The sequence below is a fragment of the Camelus dromedarius genome, chromosome 11 (assembly GCF_036321535.1).
Source record: "Camelus dromedarius isolate mCamDro1 chromosome 11, mCamDro1.pat, whole genome shotgun sequence".
Lineage (NCBI taxonomy): Eukaryota > Metazoa > Chordata > Mammalia > Artiodactyla > Camelidae > Camelus > Camelus dromedarius.
In genome coordinates, this window is record NC_087446.1 from 32,867,250 (window position 1) to 32,888,535 (window position 21,286).

Sequence of the window (21,286 nt, forward strand, 5' to 3'; positions counted from 1 at the left end):
AGACCACACAGAGTGGATACTCTCCCATCGTCTGATTTCCACACCTAAAAACAGCTCAGTCATTCCTTCTACTGTCACACAGATGTAAAAGCGAAATTAAAAGGGATTTTTAGTCTAAGGATGAAACTTTTGACACAAAGCATTTACCACTCTTATCCTCCTTGGCAGCTGAACACGGCTCAGACTCTCCGGAGCCATGACTGGGACACGTGCCTCAGTTTCTCCTGGGGCGCAGGTGGAACATGGGAGATGTGGAGGTGGAACGTGGGAGATGCGGGGTTGGAACATGGGAGATGCGGGCGTCATCTCTCCATATCGAGGGGCTAGAAACACATTTTTCCGTTCGCTGCAAGAGCAAACCAGGGGCTTCCCTCTAAGCTACTTTTAGAGTCAACCCCTCTATCTACTTTCCTAAATAAATCTCTCCTCTCCTTCATGTACAAAACTTTTTCAGAGAATTGTCATTATGTGTGACCTCAGACAAGTTACTCATCCTCTCAGGGGAGAAACAGTAAAACCACAGGGTGTTTCCTAAAGGTTTGTTCTGAGAGTTAAATGAGTTATGACTTAAAATAGTGCCTGGAACATAGGAAATGTTGTACCAGTGGAAGCCAATATTATTATGATGATAATCACCATCTTTTCCTTCCCTCCTGCTTACTCTCTGTTCACTACAATTTGCTTATAACCTATGACTCATATCTGTAAACAGCTCGTGTTAAGGTCACCAATAGCTGCATGTAGCTAAATTGAAGGAACTATTTCAGTTCTCATTCTACTGACTTCTCCATAACAATCGACCCTGTTGATCAGAGCCTTTTAAAAGTGTATCTTCTCTTCTCTTGACATCTATCACACAACAGTTTTCTAGGTTCCCTTTTCTTTCTCTGGCTACGGCTCCATTTCTTGTGTTGGCTTTTTCATCCTGCCCGTATATTTAGTCTGAAGCTACTCAGGATCTGGGTCTCAATCTTTTCCTCATTTCTCCCAGGGGTAAGCCTTTTAGAGGCTTCAGCAACTTCTTCCCTGTCAATTTTCTGAGTTTCAAATCCACAGACACAAGTACCTTCTAGACATTTCCAGTAGGATATTTCACAGGTACATCATCTGCAACATCAAAATAAATTCAACGTCAAATTTCTTCAAAACAGATTAGTTATCTTCTGCCTTAAACCTGGGCCTCCTTCCCAGCTTCCTGTCTCTGTGAATTCTACCCATTGTGTAAAGTAGAAGCCAAGGAGTAATCCTTGGTATAGTTCTCACCTCCCTTCTGATTTCAAGCTGTAACTTGTATGTGTCTATTCAATCCACCCATTTTCCCCTGACGCCACTGCCCTGACCCAAGGTCAGAATGCCAAAACCATGGCAAAAGCCTACAGCCCAGCATTGCCAGTCTGTTCTGCCCCTTCTCTGGGTCTCCAGTCCCATGTTCAGCCAGATGTGGCTCTCCATGTTCAAAACTGACTTGTCAACTTCCTCTCCATCTTAAAACCTTTGAATTTTTTTCCAGTGCTGTTAGAATAAAGGCCAAAGTCATCACCATATCCCCCAAGGCACTATCTGACTCTACACTCTATTCTCCTTTGTGTCCCTCAGTCCTTTCCAACGTATTCCTACCCTCCCACCTCTTTACCCTCCTGGCTGCCTCCATCTGGAAGGCTTTCCAAGTTCACCACTCCACCTCCATCTATTCAACCTTCAGACCTTCCTCTTCCCGTCTGCCACCTCCCCAGTCTAGCTTCCCAGTCCAGATCAGGTTCATCTGTTGTATTTTCCCACCAAAGTGTGTTTTTTATTTTATTTTTTGAAGATGGTGTGATTTAGTTCTGGAGGTCAGAAGTCCAAAATGGGTCTTGTCCAATTAAAATTGAACACTTGTTCTTTTCAAAAATCCTGGGAAAGAGTCCATTTCTGAGCCTTTTCTAGCTTCTAGAGGCTTCTTACATTCCTTGGTTCCTGACCTTGTATCTCTCCAGCCTCCACCCTCACACCGTCTTCCTCTGTTTATTTTTTTAGGATATTTGACTCAGTTTATAATTAACTATTCAATGTGTGATTAATTAATGCTCTTCTTGCCAAATATAACTCAGGCTCCATGACAGAAAGGACTATTTCTAGCCTTGCCCGTACTTTTCTCGAGCACTTACCAAGCAGCCTATTGTACACACTTACCAGGCAGCCTATTGTACAGAAGGAACTCAACATCTGTTGAATAATTAAATGAGTGATCTCCCCATCCTGGGTTATCAGAATATTTAATGTTTCTCTTCAAAATCCTCAAATCCAACCCCCAAGCTTGATCTTACTACATTCTAAGAAAGACTTGAGGATTATAATTAAATTTTTGGCTAAAACATAGCAAGGGTTTCTTTTCAATAGCTGTGGTTTCCCTGTAAAAGTGAGACTCATTAAAGCACATGTTGAAAGAATGCATGTAAACAGCCTCAAATCAAGACCCCAAGATTCAAATAGGAGAGAGGCTGCAATTAATCTGAAACCTAAATTGTATTTTCACATCAACAAAGTTATAGAAAACCAAGTCATTAAGTAATTGCTATTGTGACACAGATGCATGCCATAGTCGAAGTACTTTGCACAGCTGTAATCTCAAACTACCTAGAGGTTTGCCACATTCTTTAATTTTCTGATTGATTAAATGGATTATTTGACATTTTGGCAGATCATAGAAATTGCTGAATAACAAAGACTTCTTTCATTCCTCATTATTCGCTCTTTCTGAGCTTAATGCAAATTCCTTAGAAACAAAGGTGTGATATTTCCTTTTCTATAATTTTATTTCAGTGTTGTGTTTTTACTGATAATAGTAGCAGTTCCCACACAAAAATTTCACATTATTAACTTAGCATTTTCTCTAATTAAAATGTAATGCATAATAAGATATGAATTTCATATCACATTCAGATTTTTCTCTTGTCTACAGAGAATTCCATGCTTTTATATTCTTGTCAGTGGAACAGAGGATTTAAAAAAAAAAAAAAGCCCTCATTGGTTAATGGGAAATTTCTTCAGTTTTGGCTGCCAACTCATCCTTTGGGAGACTAGGTATTTCCAGGTGGCTGGTTAAATGACGGTGTGGACAGTATTTACACTGACTAGGCTGGCCAGAGTGGGGCTTTTTGTTTCCAAACTCATTTTCTCTAGTCCATTCAGTTAGTACTGATTATATAAATATTGCGTAGTTGTCACTCATCCACTGGGACACCCACAGACCTCTATTTACAACCTTCATCCAACTTCTAACATGGATAAAGCTCCTCTCTAATCAGGTTCTCATGCCTGCTTGAGGAGACAGAGTATTTGTTACAGGGCTGAGTGCCTAGGATGGCGACCCCAGCAAATACTCATTGAGTTTCTTCTAAGTGATGGAGCCTCACGAGGTATTAGAAACATACTGACAAGACACTGACTTCCCTTTAGAACAAGGTGCTCAGACTCCAGTGGGGAAAATTACAATGTAGTCCAGTAAATGCTGTATTGGTTGATTTAACCATCCTGTACCCAACTTGGCAGGCAGGGAAGGCTTGTCAAGGAACTAAAACCTCTGCTGAGATTTGAAGGCTAAGTGGTAGGAAACCCAGTGAAGATGCAGCATTCAGAATGAAACAGCAGCATACGGTAAGCTTGGAAACGTTGTCCACCACGACAGGATTCAAGATACACAATCAATTCCAGTTCAGTATGTCCCAAGCTCAGGCTAGAAGAGGGGCAGCTTAAAAAGTGGTGATTCAAGTAGAGACCTGAGGAGTGTGTCAAGTAAGGAGCTCTATTTTCTTTGTATGCAGTAGAGAGCCACTGAAGAGGCGGAGACAGGGAACGCTAGGATCAGCGTTGCATCTCAGGAAGATCTCTCTGATTGCAGGACTGGAAGGGAAAGATAAGACAGAGAACAGGAGACCCGTTTGGAGGTGAATGCAGTCATCCTCTCCTGGGGAATCAAACTGGGGTAGCAGTGGTGGTGGGGGTGCAGGGGACAGATTGGAAAGCTATTTCGGAGGTACCGTAGGCAAGAATTTGCAACCACTGGATGCAGACAGGGAAGGAGGAGTGGAGTGGAGGCCGGGCTTAGGCTACCTCGGGCTCCTGCGTGGATGGCATCACAGTCCGTGAGATAACACAGGCTTCCTAAATAGGCAATGTTAATTATACATAGCTGGATACACTCCTAAATCCTAGAAACTTTAAGCAAAAGAGATCAAAGCATTCCTTAGCTGGACACTTTCCTCTCTGTGCAGGAGATGTGAGACTGTGGCCCTTCTCCTCCAAGGGAGTCTTCCTCAGGTGGTACTCTGTGTTCTCACCCCCACCCTGAGTTCCCCTCCTCTATAACACGTGTCAGACGTGATGCAGTTTTCCTTTTACTTAGCCATTCCTTCCCCAGAACACCTTTCGAGCAGGGACTGTGTCTTATGACTCATGACTCAGATATTCATGAACTCAACCAGGTTTTCAACACCCACTGTGTCTCCTGGGCATCAGGCACTAATTATGCTCAAGACCCTGCAGAGTGCCTGGCACACAGGGGACCCTCAGTGAACGTCTGATAAATTAAATTCAGGCCAGCATATGACTTAGTTGGCTACTAGTCAAAGACTTTCACTCTCATATGAGGAAATCTCCAGGTATTAAGTTCTTTGCAGACAGCCTTTCTTCTCATGTGGTCCGAGGACCAATAGCATTGGCATCACCTGGGAGCTTGTTAGAAATACAGACTCTGAGGCCCCACCTCGACCTACTGATTCCGAATCTGTGTTGTAATAAGGGTCCTGGGAGATCGGTGTTCCTGGTGTGTACTGGCCCACAGATGCAGTAGTGCCCAAATGGTGGCTCGGCAGTGTTCCGTGATTATTCCCCAGTGTGCTCCAGTCCAAGCCAGACCTGCTGCTCCACTCACTGCCTTCACTCAGCTCCAGTCACACAGGGACAGGTTTTTCTCCTGACTTGTTTTATCAGTCTCTTACTCTTCTGATCAGGCAGCGTTGTGGTAGTACCCATCAGAGAGCAATAATGTCTGCTGTTTGTTCAGGATAAGAGTGCTAAACTGTTGGTGCTTTGCAATCATTCAATCTATGTTCAGCTCCTGACTCTCTCACTCACTTGTGGGGTGTCACAGTGGCTTTATTTCGTTTTTCTGAGCAGCCATCTTCTCATCAGTAAAATGGGGATAGTAACACTGCCTACATCATAGGATTATGGTGAGGAATAAAATGAAGTATTAAGTGCCCAACTCAGTAACTGATACACAGAACCCATTAAATTGTATCTATAATGATTTCATTTTGGGAAATCCTTTTCAGCTTTTCATCATTTATTTACTAACACTTATTGAAGATCTATGATGTACAAAAGCCTATATAGCAGGGTAGACGCAGATGTGCGTACCTTACGTCTAGTGAAGGAGATAAAATGACAGACAAATTGTACTAAAAGGGAATGTCTACGAAGGGCCACATGTATGGGCTGTTGTTATCAGTCTGTGGTTCGCCATGTGGCTTTTATAAAATATTGATGCCCAATACTGCCCCCAGAAATTTTGATTCATTCGGCCTGGCCATCTGGCATTTTTTAAGTACACCTTGTATGGTTCCATGTGCAGCAGGTCTCAGACCACAGACATAAGGAATCCAATGAGGAAGAAATTATTTAAGGATGAGATTCCTAAGGAAGGCTTTGTGTAGAAAGTGTTATCTTGAGGGATGAAGATGAGAATTTTTAAACTCAATTAATGATCATACCTTTTATTTTGAAAATTAAAATGATAAAGACTATTTTTTAAAAGTAAGCAAATTCTCCCCCAAATCCCAGCATTCTTTTACTTCTATATTGTTTGCTCATTTTTTTTTTTCGGTCTATAGGCATACATATTTATCATGCTAAAGCAGAACTACTCAACAGAAATATCATGTGAGCCACAAATTCAAGCCACACATGTAATTTTCAATTTCTCAAGATCCACATGATAAAAGTTTAAAAGATACAAGTGAAAGTAATTTTAGTAATTTTTTTCTCTAACCTAATATATACGAAGATTGTCAATATAAAATGAATGATATAAAATACATTCTGTTGCACCTTAGGTCTTCAAAATCCAGTATGTATTTTACACTTAATGCAAATCTTAATTCAGACTAACCTCATTTCAAGTGCTCGAGAGCCACATATGGCTGGTAGCTACCATATTGGACAGCATAGTTCTAGAAGATGTGATCTATATAAACATTTAAAGGATTCAGAGATAGTGGATATATTTTAACTATTTTTAGTGTTGTTTTTGTAGTTGCTGTTTATATAGACATCTGGGAAGATGAATCCTAAAGAGTCAGACCACAGTGTGGACTACCTCAAATACTGGGTTAAGGGATTTTAATTTTATTTAATGGCCTTGAGAATGCACTGGCAATCTGGAACAAAAATGCTTACTTAACTGGGCGATGTTAGATGAATTGGAAGAAAGGGCAGTTAGAAGTGAGAAGAGCACTTAGAAGTCCAAGGGAGAGGTAATTATGGTGTGGCTTCCAGCCAAGACCAGGGAAATGGGGAGAAAGGAACAAATGAGATAATGTTCACAAAGACATGGTGATTGATTTCATTTGGGATTGGGGGAGAGAAACAATGGAGTCAAAGATGACTCCTTGCCGGTGGGAAAGATGGGGGAAGAGATTCCAGGGGGAATGGAGTGATTCCGCTCAGTTTTAGTCATGTTGAACTTGAGATCTAAGCAAGATGACTCCCTGCTCCAAACGTCTAGCAGGCAATGACTGGAATGCGGGCTTGGAGTTTCTCTAGAGTGAGTTAAACCAAAGAAGAGAGTAGCGAATGTAACAGAGGAGATCCGTAGGAGAATATGAAAGCTGTTTTGAAACACCTGAAGAACTGATATTTGGGGAAAGAGACACAGTTTACCAGCGCAGCTCTGCAAAGCAGAAGTGGCACTAGTCTTAACGGCTCCAGAGAGGCTGAGTTCAGCATCATACGCGAGTAAATTACCTAACATTTAGATAATTGTCCACTCATAGAAAAAGTGCCCTCAAAAGGCAGTAAATTCCTTGGACCTTTCTGAGAGCAAACACTTAGAAATAAAAGCACATATAAATACAAATCAGATGCCTTTCTTTCTTTCTAAGTAGACTATGCATCCTATCTGTAAGAGCCTATTTAAATTCCCCGTGGTAAACACACAGCCTGAGTAGACTGTTAACCTCTATTAAACGCCTTTATTCAGAAGGGACAGGGCTTGTGTCCACCCATTCATACTTTCACCCTGGCACCCAGGTCTGATTAGCCGACCTGGAGTCATCCTCCCTCTGCTGCTCACTCAGCCTTTCGGACAGAGACTGTTCTCTCATCATATGGTTCTTCTGTTCTCCAGCCAGGGAGCCACTTTCTTTCAGCTTCTTCTCTCTATTTGACCATTCGTAACTATTAAAAGGGCATGTACGTTTTGGCTTCTAGGAAGATTCCATTCCTTCCTTTACTCCTCCTGCCTCTCCTTAGATTGATGCAGAATCAATGAAAAGAACATTTAGTCAATTACAGGGTTAGGTTGTGGTATAATTCTGGTATGATGTGAAAAAAAGTAAAATTATGAACCTATGTGAGGTTGCATGATGTCTCTGTCTCTCTGTCTCTGTCTGTCTCCCTCCTTTCTTCCTCCCTCCCTCTCTCTCTTTCCTCCTCCTTCCTTCCCTTCTTTCATTCCTTCCTCTTTTCCCTCTTCTCCCCATTCTCTCTTGGATCTTTTTTCTTGCTTTGGCTTGACATGCGAAATGCTGGTGGTTAGACGTGGACCTCAGTATTTCTCCCACTAAGGATGATTCTTTTCCTTCCATCCTCATCTTTTTAGAAAACAAGCAGGATTCTGGAAGGACTTGGGGGCATGCCAGATGACACCATTGTGATTCTTTTTTAGTTTTAGGCACAGATCCTGAAAGCAAAAGAAGTTTTGTGGATCCACATGGCCCAGGCTATTAAGTAAAAGCTCCTTCATCAGACTCTCTGTACAGCGTAGTAGGTAAGAGCATCAACTTTGGAGTCAGGCTGCCAGGGTCAGTCCTAACTTTACCGGTCACCAGCTGCCTATCCTGGGTCAGATTGCTTAATCTCTGTGTTTCTCCCATTCCTAACCTGTAAAAGAGGCGCATTATTTCTACAGTTACGTGGTGGCACTGAGGCTAAAGCAGGAACAAAACAGCATTCCCGTTCTGATAGCTTTGCATTCTAGCAAAGAAGACAAAACACAAGTAAATATACTACTTGTTGAGTAGTCGTAAGAGCAAAGAAGAAAAGCAATGTAAGGTAAAGGGATAGAAAGTGATGGAAGGGGTACTGCTTTTTATGGAACACATCAGGTAAAGCCTTTGTGAGGAGTGGCGTTTCAACAAAGACCTTGTATATATCTGGGTGACGCATGTCCAAACTGAGGGAACGGCAGGTCCCAATGAAGGAAGTTCTTTGCGTGTTCAAAGAGTAGCAAAGAGACTGGCGTAACTGGAATAAAGTAAGGGAGGAGGAGGTGGCAGGAGCTGAAGTCAGGAAGCAGGGAGAGGACAGACTATTTTGGCCTGTAGTCCACAGTCCAGAGGTTGGCAGGTAATCTATGTGAAATGGAAAGCCACTGGAGAGGAGTCAGAGATGACTGCAGAGGATGTTGCCAGTGCAATTAGAATTCTGTATAAAGTTGTCATTTACTGAGATGAGGGGAGATGAAGGGGGAAGCAAAATGGGAGGACCAAGAGTTTATAACCAGACACATTAAATTTGAGATGCCTATTAAATTTTTAATGGGAAAAGTCAAGTAGGAGGCTTAATAAATATATTTAGTGTTCAAAAGCTGCTGTGAGTCCATATGAGATGAGAACTAAGAATTGACCATTGAATTGGATGACAGAGAGGTCACTGGTGACCCGGACAGAAATATTTCAATGTTTTAATATTTCAGTATTTCAATGGGAGGATGAAAGGCTGACAGCAGGGAGTTAGAGAGAGAATGGGAAGATTCTGCTTCTGGCTATGATAGCTGAGCTTGTATCAGACCACCCTCCTGCTAAAATAACAAGAAAAGCTGGATTAAGAAAAAAAAATCTGTTTGAAGATATTTGAGATATACTAAGACTGAAAGTACTTGAGAAGCCAAGATGCAGAGAGAAAGGAAATATAGGAGGGAAGTTGAATATTTGATGCTGTTTTCCCCCCTATTTAAGGCATTTGCCTCTTGGTAAGTGGTACTGTAAGTAGAGGCTCAGAGACAAGATGAAAGTAATGGCTGAGGAATTAAGGAGCTGACCAGACCTATGGACAGTCTGATGGAGCTGCAGAGAAAAAATTAGACAAAGGAAAGCTGGTGAATAACGCAGAATTTCATTTGGGGACCCTGAAGGGCTTCATCCTAGGAGTAAGAGCAACCAGAAATAGAACAGACTTCCCAAAGAGAAAAGCCCAAATTCTACTCACCTCAATCACAGCCTGGAGTAATAGTCTTGCAGAAGCGATAATAAATCCTCTGGAGCAGAGCTGTCCAAGAGAACTTTGCGGGACGATGTAAATGATCTACATCTGTGCTGTCAAGTGAGGTACTTGAAATGAGCACTTGAAATGAGACTAGTATGACCAAAGAAATAATTTTTAATTTTATTAAATTTAATTTAAATTAATTTAGGTTTAAATAGCCACATGTGCTATTGGATCCTGTAGCTCTGGAGGAAGATCACATATGTAGAGCCTCAAATTATCCCTTTAATTTTTCACACTCTGTGTCAACTTTCAATCAAAAATTACCAAGCACATCAGGACATAAGAGCAAATGACCAAAAGACAAGAGAAAGAAATTATTAAGAAAGAGAACCATAGATGATCCAACTGGATTACCTAAGAATAAAATATTTTTTAAAATTAATGAAAAGATGAGGAATTTCAGCAGAACACTGGTACTAGAAAAACAGAAATAAATGGAAACTCTAAAACAGAATTTAAAACCTCAATAGATGAGTTCAGTCATAGATGAGAAACAGCTGATGAGAAGATTGAACTGGGAGACAGGTCATTAGAAAATATCTGGATTGAAGTACAGAGAAAAAAGAATGGAAAATATAGAAAAGCATCAATAAGTCATCTGAAGCACAGTGAAAAAAACTAACATACATGTAAGTGAAGGACCAAAAGGAGAGAAGAGAGAATGGGGTGTAAACAATCATTCAAGGCATAAGAATTTTCAAAACTGGTAAGAGTCTTCAGACCGCATTCAGGAGGGGCGAGCAATGATGGCATAAGTTTCAGGCTAACAGATTCAAACTAATCCCAGAATTCCCTTTCAGATGACTTATATCAGTTCTGGGTCTAAATGAATCAAAGCACTGTATCTCTTACCAGGCCAGTAGAAGCTGGCATAACTCAATGCTCAGTGCTGGATTGCTTATCAGGTTACCCTTATAAACCTAATTAGTTGATCTTATTAGAATAACCACAGTTAGAAAAATTGAACACAATAGAACAATGCATTGAAGAGAATATAAATGAAAATAATGATTTTGTGTCAAACACCTGACTGCCCTCCTTACGACCCTGGGAACTGCCAGCCTAAGAAGGATGTGCTGTTTCTAAATGCTCATTCCCTTCCGTTTTGTTTTAAGACCATAGACTGGACCATATACTTTAGAGTAATCTGCATCCTAGTTCTCCCTTCCATATTAATTGGAAAATTTCACTTATTGTAACTTTTTTTAGGTGAAGAACGCAGAGAATGAAAATACAAAATGAACCAGACACTTGAAATGGAAAGCTAACATAGAAGATAAATATGGGAATGAGAAAGGACCTAAAGGTGATTTAGTTCAGAGAGTTCTGGAGGTTTGGAAGAAAGATGGGTCCAGGTAGAGGTAGGCAAAACATCTCTGCTGATTTTCTTGTTCAGCCAGAGCTGTCCTACCCAGGTTTTAGGATTTTATTGGAAGGAATGTTTCCACTGATTTCAGGAAGGGAAAAAGTAATTTGCAAATTAACTGGTAGCCACTGGTCTACTGCAACTCACTCAGTAACAAAACTGTCTCAGAGAAGTGAACAGCAAAGCTTTATATTACAATTTTGTGAGGCTTCAAAGCAAACTTTTTTTTTGCAGCCCCCAAATTCTCAAGCTTTATCCAGTAGGAGTGTTCATGTGTGAAAACTTACATTAGTCAGATTGAGAAAATTACCTGGATAATTTTACTGGCAAATAAATCAGTAATCTGAAATGATTTCACATGGGACTAATGACACTTTACATCATTTTAAGTACAGTTAAACTTCTTAATTACAGACACTCTAGAGACTTAGAAAAATGGCTACAATAATGGCATGTCATTAATTCTAAGGAAATAGAGCTTCCTGGGCAACACCTGCAAGGTACATGCAATTGCCGGGTTAATATGGACTGTTAGGAATTAAGAGTTTCCTTGCTCTTAAGCCACAGTGAATTCCAGAAATCTCTACCCAGCTGTGCTGGTGTCCACAGTGCTTCATTTCAGTATTTTATATTGATACATGAACATTTCATAACTTTCAGAGGTTGAGAAAATTTGGTACAAGTATTGCGGGTTGGACACAGAATTTCTAAGCAGAGACTGACTCCTCAGAACCGCACATTCTAAACATGAATCTTTTAAGAGAAGGGATACGTGCTTCGTGCAAAAATATAGGAAAAAAAATAAAAGATGGCACTCCCTGTAGAACTTTTTCCTTTCCAATTGCAAAAGTGGAGTAAACAGCAATGCACTTATTTTTTTTTTTAATCACTTCTTATGTGCCTGATGGACGAAGAAACAGATTTATGTTCATTTCCCTTAACCTTGATCAAATGATCCTTCAGCTTTAACTCTGAAAGCTTTCAGATCTCCCAGTTCTTAGATTTCAGGCCGAATTTTGCCTTAATGGGACAGAAGGTTTACACAACTGTAAGAAGGGAATTGCAGCCACACAGCACACCCCTGTTCTTTAATATCAAGTGGTGATTATAACAACTGACACAGGCCCAGCTGGGTGCCTCGTCCTGGCTTTACACACGTTATTCCAACACCATCCATCCAACAACCCTGTACATGCATGTTTTAAAGATTCAGAAACACAGATTCAGGAGAAAACAAGAAATTGCCCAATGTCACAGAGTTCGTGGGGGCTAAGCTGAGCCTGGAACCCTGCCTCTTACTCCAAAATGCATGCCTGGATGACAATGACATTGAACTCCACTATATGTTATATATAGTATGTAAATGTATAATATGTAACAATAACATAATTAATATATCATATATGATATATTATGGCCAGAAAAAAATGCTATCTCATTTGAATAATAATACTTTGTATTTACAAAATTCTTCATATCTCTTTGTCATATTTGATCCATAAACTTCTCCAAGGAGGTAGGAAGGTGAAGCTGAGACAGAAAGAGGCTGTGACGTACTCAACATCCTATACATTCTTTTTGCTCCAAAGCCCAAGTTCTTCCCACTAAACCACTTTTCTCTCCATGCAGTAAAAAAAAAAAAAAAAAAAAAAATAATAATAATAATAATAATAATAATAATAATAATAATAATAATATTGTATAATAATGTAATAATAATATAATAATGTGTGGAATGCCTACCATGTGCCAAGAGGCTTTGATTCTCTCTGCCATTATTTATGTTAGAAAATCTCCCCATTTCTTTAACATTTTTATGTCCACAGTAATGTTAGTGGACCCACAATCGTCTCAGCTTCCGCTTTGGATTTACCTTTCCATTTCCATTTGTTGCACTATCCCCAGCATCTACACACATTCCTTCAGGAGTCCTGTAGATAATTCGTTTATACATTTTTTGCTATTCCCAGTATCAGTAATCTAAAACAAGATCTCTTCATTTCACACCTGAATTACTCCAGCTTCCCAATCAATCTTCTTTTTTTTTAAGGCTTTATTTTTTGAGAGTGATTATAGGTTTACAACAAAATCAAGAAGAAGGTGCAGAGATTTCCCATATATCCCCTGCCTGCGCACATGCTTCACTTTCTCCATGACAAACATCACTCACCAGAAGTGTACGTTTTTTCACCAAGGATAAACCTCCATTCACATGTCATAATCACCCAAACTCCATAGTTTACCTTAGGGTTCACTCTTAGTGGTTACATTCTACGGTTTGGACAAATGCACAATGACATGTATCCACCATTATAAGACCGGTGTTTTCACTCTGTGCTCTCCCCACCCCCACCCAGCAACCACTGACCTGTTTACTGTGCCCGTCGCTTTGACTTTTCCAGGATGTCGTATGGCTGGAGTCACACAGTATGTAGCCTTTTCAGTTTGGCTTCTTTCTCTTAGTCATATCCATTTAAGTCTTCTCCATGTCTTTTCATGGCTTTACGGCTCATTTCTTTTTATCAGTGAATAAGGTTCCCCTGTCTGGATGTACCACACCTACTTCTCCTCACACCTACTGAAAGGCATCTTGATGGCTTCCAAAATTTGGCAAATATGAATAAAGCTCCTTTTAACATCCATGTACAGGTTTTTATGTGAATATAAATTTTCAGGTTCGGGCAAATACCAAGAAGTATGACTGCTGGATTGTATGATAAGAGTGTGTTTATCTTTGTAAGAAGCGACTGAACTGTCTTCCACAGTGGCTGTACCACTTTGCATTCCCACCAGCGATGTATGGGAACTGCTGTTGTTCTGTATCCTCACCAGCACTTGGTGTTGTCAGTGTTCCAGATTTTAGTGTGCATTGGAATCTCATTGTTGTTTTAATTTGCATTTCCTTGATGACATATGATGTGGAACATTTTTCATATGCTTATTTGCCATCTGTATATCCTCTTTGGTGTCAGTACCTGTTAAGATCTTTGGCCCATTTTTAAATCAGGTTGTTTGTTTTCTCACTGTTGAGTTATAAGAGTTATTTGTACATTTTGGATAACAGTCCTTTATCAAATGTGTCTTCTGCAAATATTTTCCTCTCCTTTGTAGTTTTTCTCATTCTCTTGGCATTATCTAGCACAGAGCAGAATTTTTAAATTTTAATAAAGTCAGGCTCACCAATTCTTTCGTTCATGGATCTTGTCTTTGATGTGCTATCAACAAAGGCATCAGCAAATCCAAGGTCATCTAGGTTTTCTTCTACATTGTTCTCTAGGAGTTTTATAGGCTTGCATTTTACATTTAGATCTGTGTTCTATTTCAAGTTAATTTTGATGAAGTGTGTAAGGTCTCTGTCTGGATGCATTTTGTTTTGCATGTGGATGTCCAATTGTCCCGACATATTTGTTGAAGACACTATCTTTGCTCCATTGTATTGCCTTTGCTCCTCTGTCAAACAAAGGAGCTAATGTTATCTATAATAATAGATGTCTATTATTTATTAATTACTAATTAATAAATACTATTTCTATTTCTGGGCACTTTGCTCTATTCCATTGATCTATTTGTCTATTCTTTCACCAAAACCACGCTGTCTTGATTAAATACAAATATTGTCAGTCCTTCAACTTTGTCCTTCTTCAATATTGTGTTGGCTATTTTAAGTCTTCCAGTCAATCCTCTTGCTGCCTCTAATTTTATTTATAATCTTGCTTCTATAATGTGCTTTTCTTTAGCTCTATGCTCTTGAGCAAAGTAAGTTATCTCAAAAATTCTATTTCCTTCCCTGTATTAAAGCACTTGTGTTAGAAAAAAATGCCAAAATTTCTTAAAATTCTGATATTCACTGATCCCTAAAGCATTCTTTTTTCACCTCATCACCTCCCTGCATAACTTCTGTGGCTCCCCATTACTTGCATTATAAACTCTAATTTTTTTAACTTAAGAAAATGTTCTTTTAAATCATATTCCAGTTTACCTTTCTAGCTTCTTATCCCTTTGTTTTAATCATGTTTTACTCCATGAATGTCAAGTTGGTGCCAGGTCGCCCTCCATGTTCTTCCTGATCCCATGCTTGTTCTCATTAAGCCTTACAGTTGTCCCCACAGAGAGCTCCAGCAGACTACTACAAATAGAAGAATGCAATCTGAGACAATAAAATAAAATGCTAAAATATTTTAAGAGATAAAGGAAGTAACAGAATCAATAATAGGACCTTATGAAATATAAGAAGATTTGAAAAAGAACCGGATTGAGTTTCTGTAATGAAATATGAGTGGCAAATTAAACAGATTAAATATAGATGAAAAGAGAATCAGTGCACCGAAAGATTGATTTGGAGAAATTATCCCGAATACAAAATAAAGAGATGAAGAAGTAGAAAATTTTAAAGAGCATTGAAAGATGTAAAAGCAAGAATGAAATATTCCAATCCCTCTCATAAGAGTTTTAAGAAGTGAGAGACGTGAGGAGGTGATTTCAAAGAAATGATGTCTGAACATTTTTCTTTAAAAATTTAAAAATTAAAGTAATTATATATGATCCAGCAATCCCACTCCTGCCCATGTATCTGGATAAGATGAAAACTTTCATTTGAAAAGATACCAAATGTTTTCCCAATGTTTATAGCAGCAATATTTATAATAGCCAAGACATGGAAGCAACCTAAGTGCCCATCAACATATGAATGGATAAAGAAGATGTGGTATATGTATGTGTATATATACACAATGGAATATTACTCAGCCATAAAATGAGTGAATTAATGCCATGTGCAGCCACATAGATGGACCTAGAGAATATCATACTAAATGAAGTAACTCAAAGACAAATATTATATAATATTATGTCTACATCAAATCTAAAAATAATACAAATGAATTTATTTACAAAACAGACAGACTCACAGGCATAGAAAACAATCTGTGGTTGCCAAAGGGGAAATGAGTGGAGGTGGGGGGATAAATTAGGAGTTTGAGATTAACAGATATACTCTACTATATATAAAATAGATAAACAACAAGGATTTGCTTTATAGCACAGGGAACTATTTTCAGTATCTTTTAATAACCTATAATAGAAAGGAATCTGAAAAATATATATATATAACTAAATCACTTTGCTGTACACTTAAAACCAACACAATATTGTAAATCAACCATACTCCAGTAAAATTTAAAGTGATTAAAGAAACAGTGATTAGGAAGCTGTTGCAGAAAATAAAAATAAATCTACTCCTATATAGATCCAAGTAAAATTTCAGAGCATAAGAGACAAACAGAAAATATGATATGGAACAAGACAAAAATATAGATGGCTTTCACAACATCTTTAAGCTGACAATCCAAAATTCTATACTCTGCCAACTTCTCCTACCAAAATAAGAAGGGAACAAATACCTATTCCAGAAATGATAAAATTACATGAAATTATGGTTGTCTCAAAAGAATTAAGAATCTGTCACTATAGTCCTTACCTTTAAAGAATGTACACACTGCTGGAGGAGGTGCTGCAGATTGGCTGTCTAATATCATCTAAACGAGGGGTCAGCAAACTTCCTGTAAATATTTTAAATATTCTGTGAATATTTCAGGTTTGTGGATCACACAGATTCTCTATTACATATTCTTTACTGTTTTACATCCCTCTGAAAATATCAAAACCACTCTTAGCTCATGTACTGTATGAAAATGGGCTCTAAGCAGATTTACCTGCCGAATTTTCCATCCCTGATCTAAACTCTCAATTTAGCATACAGTGACCTCTACTTTCTTTGCAGGTTTTTCTTTTTTTCTTCTTCTTCTTCTTCTCCTTCTTCTTCTTCTCCTTCTTCTTCTTCTTCTCCTTCTTCTTCTTCTCCTTCTTCTTCTTCTTCTGCTTCTTCTTCTGCTTCTTCTTCTTCTTCTGCTTCTTCTGCTTCTGCTTCTTCTTCTGCTTCTTCTTCTTCTCCTTCTTCTCCTTCTTCTCCTTCTCCTTCTTCTTCTTCTTCTTCTTTTTTTTTTTTTAAGCACTATTTGTTAAAAAATCTCCGCTCTACATTGGATTTTCTTTGCACTTTTGGCAAAAATCAGTTGTCTGTATGTATGTAGATCCAGGCTTTCTTCTTAATAGTGTTCTACAGAGACACTCTATTCTGATGTATTTAATAGAATAAACTATGCTTACTACACACATCAGCAGGGAAATAGATATTGTCTTTCTGGACTGTCCCAAATGCTATAAGATGACCAGGTCAGGGGGCAGTTCTTGGCCAGTGGGATTCAGAAAAAGTTTCTTCTTTAACAAGGTTATGATTTAAAAGTGAAGCAGTCAACTGGAGACTATCAGTTCATATTTATCCTGGGACTTATGATCACATATACTAAGACACCAAAAATTGAGAAAGTTCTCATCCTAAACATGAAAAATTCAGTTGAACATTTGCATTTTGTGAATACCCGAGCAGGTCAAGCACTGGCCTAATTGCTGGGGTTGCAAAGATGCATATAACAGCCACCTACTTGGAGGACCTCTGAATCTACCAAGAAGAGAATTTAGGTGAATTAGTCGATGAATAATTTTAAGTTCATGACGATCAGTTTCAAATGATTGTCTATTAAAAGGACATTGCAGGCAACGTCTAGAGATCAATCTTAAACACTTACCATAAGTCACTTAAAAAACAAAACCAAAGTGCTTCTGTCATACAGATAAATGCTTGGTTATTTCATGATTCTGTTTTCTTTGGGCTATAATTTTTTACTTACACAAAACTTTTAAATTTATCTGTTATTTCCCTCGGGTACTTATTTGTTCAGAAGCAACTTTGTCCTCTTGGTATCAGCCAGTAAGTTCAAGGAGCACTTAGATTAAAGACTGTTCTAAATCTTTCATGCTTTCTGCAGAAAGTGTGGCTGTCTGTACTGCATGTGTGTATGTGTGTGTGTGTGTTGGGTGGAGGGTGAGGGAAATGTGCATTGCTGTTGGTAGCGGGATGGAAAGATCTCCCTTAACAAACAAAGGAACTGCTTTGTGATCCTAATCTTTTAAACAACAGAGAAATCCCTGTGACTTCTGCTCCCAATCATCAATTACATTACTCAATCAAAACCCCAGCGCAGTCACCTTCCGGCTCCCCACCTAGCTAGTTCTACACAACGTAACTCCAGCCATCTCAGTGCTGAAGCAGCAGTGTTAACAGAATGTATGAAGTTGCTTGTGATGCTTCATTCACAGTAATCAGAGAACGAAGTCAAGCGGGCACATTTATCATGGTGACCTCGGAGTTTGTAGGTGAGACATTCCGAAGGGAGAAGATACCTTTGATTAAGTTAAGACAAACTATAATGGATGAGAGTTCTTTTCACGTCCAATAAATCACCAGAGCCTCTCTAGGCTAGCAGGAATAGGAATCACTGCTAAATTAAAACCTGCTGCCATCGCTATGGTTATGCCTTTAGTGTGGATTCTGCCTGGACACCTCTGCAAAGGAAAGCTGGAAAAGGAAGTCTAACCAGTCTTGGGAGGATATTGGTGATTGACAACGATAAAATGCATTGCCCATTGGTCTTATTCAGGACCATGATTTAATAAACCTCAGTCCCTCTTAACTGTGGGATGTGGTGAAATGTCACTGGGCTCAATTTTAGTAATCAGCCCGGCAGGCTGAAATGGCAGTGATGTTGGGACCATTGTGTATGTGAATTGGTCTCTCCTCCAAGGGTCTGAGAGTCGGAAGGTGTCATTTGAAATAAGAAAATGTGAGCCTTTTTGTTTGGGTTTTCTCTGTCTATAAATTTTTGAATTTTTTCCCTGGGATTCTGAGGCCATGAATAAAATATGAGTATGTTCTCTTTCTATTTTTTTTCCTTAATGAGAGATTGCCTTGGATGGTAGGCCATTCCCTGCACAAAGAAAGCCACACACTGGATTTATTAACTCTTAGCAAATGTTTGTTCGAGGCTGAGTAATGAGGAGGTTTGCCAGTACAGCAAGATAAAAGGCTTCCCCACTTTGTGTTTATCCTCTGGGTAATGAAAAAACAAATTGGCGATTTTGTATTTTTCCTGTTGGAAATACATAAGGTCACCCGGGGAAAACAGAGAAGGTTAACTGGCATGAACGCTTGCCTGTAAGCATGGTGTCAGGAAGGAAAGGTCACAGATGGATGAAATATCCTAAACCAGAACCAGTACCACTGCACATGTAGAGCCAGAAGAAAAGAAATGGCATTCAATGAAAGCAGAGCCTTGGGAATGGCACTGACTGGCATGCAATGAATCCCGTATTTTCAGCACAGACGTTAGAAAAAACCTTTTGTAATCAGTAGAATAATATCTCCCTTAAGTTTTTCACTTTTTTGCCACTTTCCATTATCTCCCACTCTATTGACATTTTTCCCCCTTTCTGCCTTTGTATTCTGCTCCTCCACTCCCTCTCCTTTTACATCTCTCACCACAGAGAAAAGCTACTTGCTAAGAGTCAGAGGGAGACGGGAGGACTCAGGGAACCTACAGCCATAGCCTTCCGGTGATTGATAACCTCTGCAGAGTTCAGAGCATTCAGACCTGCCTTAAACTTTGGCTGATAACTTTTCTTAACATAGAGCAAGATCAATCCTTTCTTTCAAGACATGGGATTGCTTGCAAGTTTGCAGAGTATTTCAGTGGAATATTTTGCTGCAAAGTTGCACTAATCATTCTCTTTGGATGAATAAACCAGTTTGGCTAAGGATTCTGTTAAGTTAGAAAGCAAAGGCTGTGGTCATTTCCTGCCAGCAATCTTATTTCTCTGCCCTGGGAAAAACTACCTTTCTCCAGCCCTTCAGGAATCCCTATTCTGCACCACAACAATCGAGATTGGGTTAGAAGTGGAAGAAAAAGCTTCTGGTTGACCGATAGCTTCCCCAGAATATACAATAATCCCTGTCCTCAGTGGGGAGGTAGTGATGTTTGTCATCAGGATAGGAAAACTGAAAGAAGAAAGAGAGAAAAAATGTAAGAAGAGGGAAGGAGAAGAGGGAAAAGATGAAAGAGAAATGGAAAGATGGGAGTGGTAAAGAACCAGTTTATGAGAAGGAGGAAACTTGTGGATGAGAGAAGAGCCTGGGAGAAACCAAACTGGAAAATAAAGTCAGTGCAAGCCAGAGTGGACGAGGGTCACGGGAAATAGGTTCATTCAAAAGAGGATAATGTTGGATTTCAATTATCCCCCTAGTTCTTCTGTCCTTCAGAAGTGGAAAATTACAGGGTTCCGACTGGAAAAATACCACCTTTTCATTCTGTACAGGAAGGAAGGGAGACCAGTAGGTACTCAGAGGAAAAGACATGTGCTCAGGTTAACTCTGAACTCTGAAGCTTTGATGGAAACTCTGTGTCGAGGACTCTTCACATTTGAGGGGACCGCTGACATCTAATTTCACTCGCTCATTTTGCAGATGAGAAAATCAAGGTCTGGATTATTGGGTGGGCTTTTCCCAGATGGAGACCATCTGTCATAGGGATGCAGTTGGGAGCTGAACCCCCGTTTTCTGCCTCTCTGTCACGTGACTTCTGTAGCGGCTGCTGGAGCTGACCATTCATTTGTCACTGTGGGCGCCTGGCCCCTGACGGAGCGCTGGGCTCCTGCCAGCTGCTCTCCCCTCACAGCTCTGACACTAGAAACAATAGGGGACCACAAAAGGTTTCCAAGCAGGGGAGTGATGTAATACAACGGCGTTGGCACAGGATCATTCTAACAGCTGCATGTGGTGAGCAGGTGGAGGATAAAGAAATCACAACACCATGAAGCCCTGATAAAGTACCTGTGTGACCTTGAACAAACCCGTTAAATCCTGAACTCGGTTCTCTCATGTAGAAAATAACAGCATTGGCTGGTCCCTGGCACTGCTAACGTTTTATGATTCTGAACCACCCCTTTCAGCAGTCGTGCCAGTTAACGTTACTTAATTGCAAAAGCTGACAGGCTATGACACGCCTGTCATTTATTGCCCTCAATGCTGGCCACACAGGCCCTGAGGTAAACTGGCCCCTCCACAAACAAATCCCTGGGAAATGGCAACTCTAGAGGCTTGCCAGAGGCTGGACCATGCCATCCAAATGGGGACAAGATGGGCCCAGACAAATATCTGTTTAACACTACTCTCTCTGATTAATATTATCCAAAGCAATAGCCATTAAAATACAAAGGATTTACACAGCAAGAGGCTCTACACCAGTTTCCCAACCCCAACCAGCTAATAGGAACAGAATCCCAGGGGTTCCCGCTGAAATAGTTCACGATCTAATTGAAGACAAAAAAATAACAGACAGCTAGTTCTGTCACTGATAACGTCGTCCTTCTGAAGAAAACCCAACTCCTTAATTGTTTCAAACCAGTTGCTCTCTTATTTTCCATTTTAAAAGTTGTCATTTC

At 39.7% G+C, this 21,286-nt stretch overlaps 1 long non-coding RNA gene across 1 annotated transcript in view; it reads right to left on the reverse strand.

The window, feature by feature from the left end:
- Positions 1 to 12,632: 12,632 nt before the first annotated feature.
- LOC116156421 (uncharacterized) overlaps positions 12,633 to 21,286 on the reverse strand; it is a 53,031-nt gene continuing 44,377 nt past the window's right edge. The window contains exons 4-6 of the long non-coding RNA XR_004140214.2: positions 16,371 to 16,452; positions 14,874 to 15,020; positions 12,633 to 14,344 (exon numbers count right to left, since the gene is read on the reverse strand). This is a non-coding gene — a long non-coding RNA (uncharacterized LOC116156421). The remainder of the gene's footprint in view (positions 14,345 to 14,873; positions 15,021 to 16,370; positions 16,453 to 21,286) is intronic.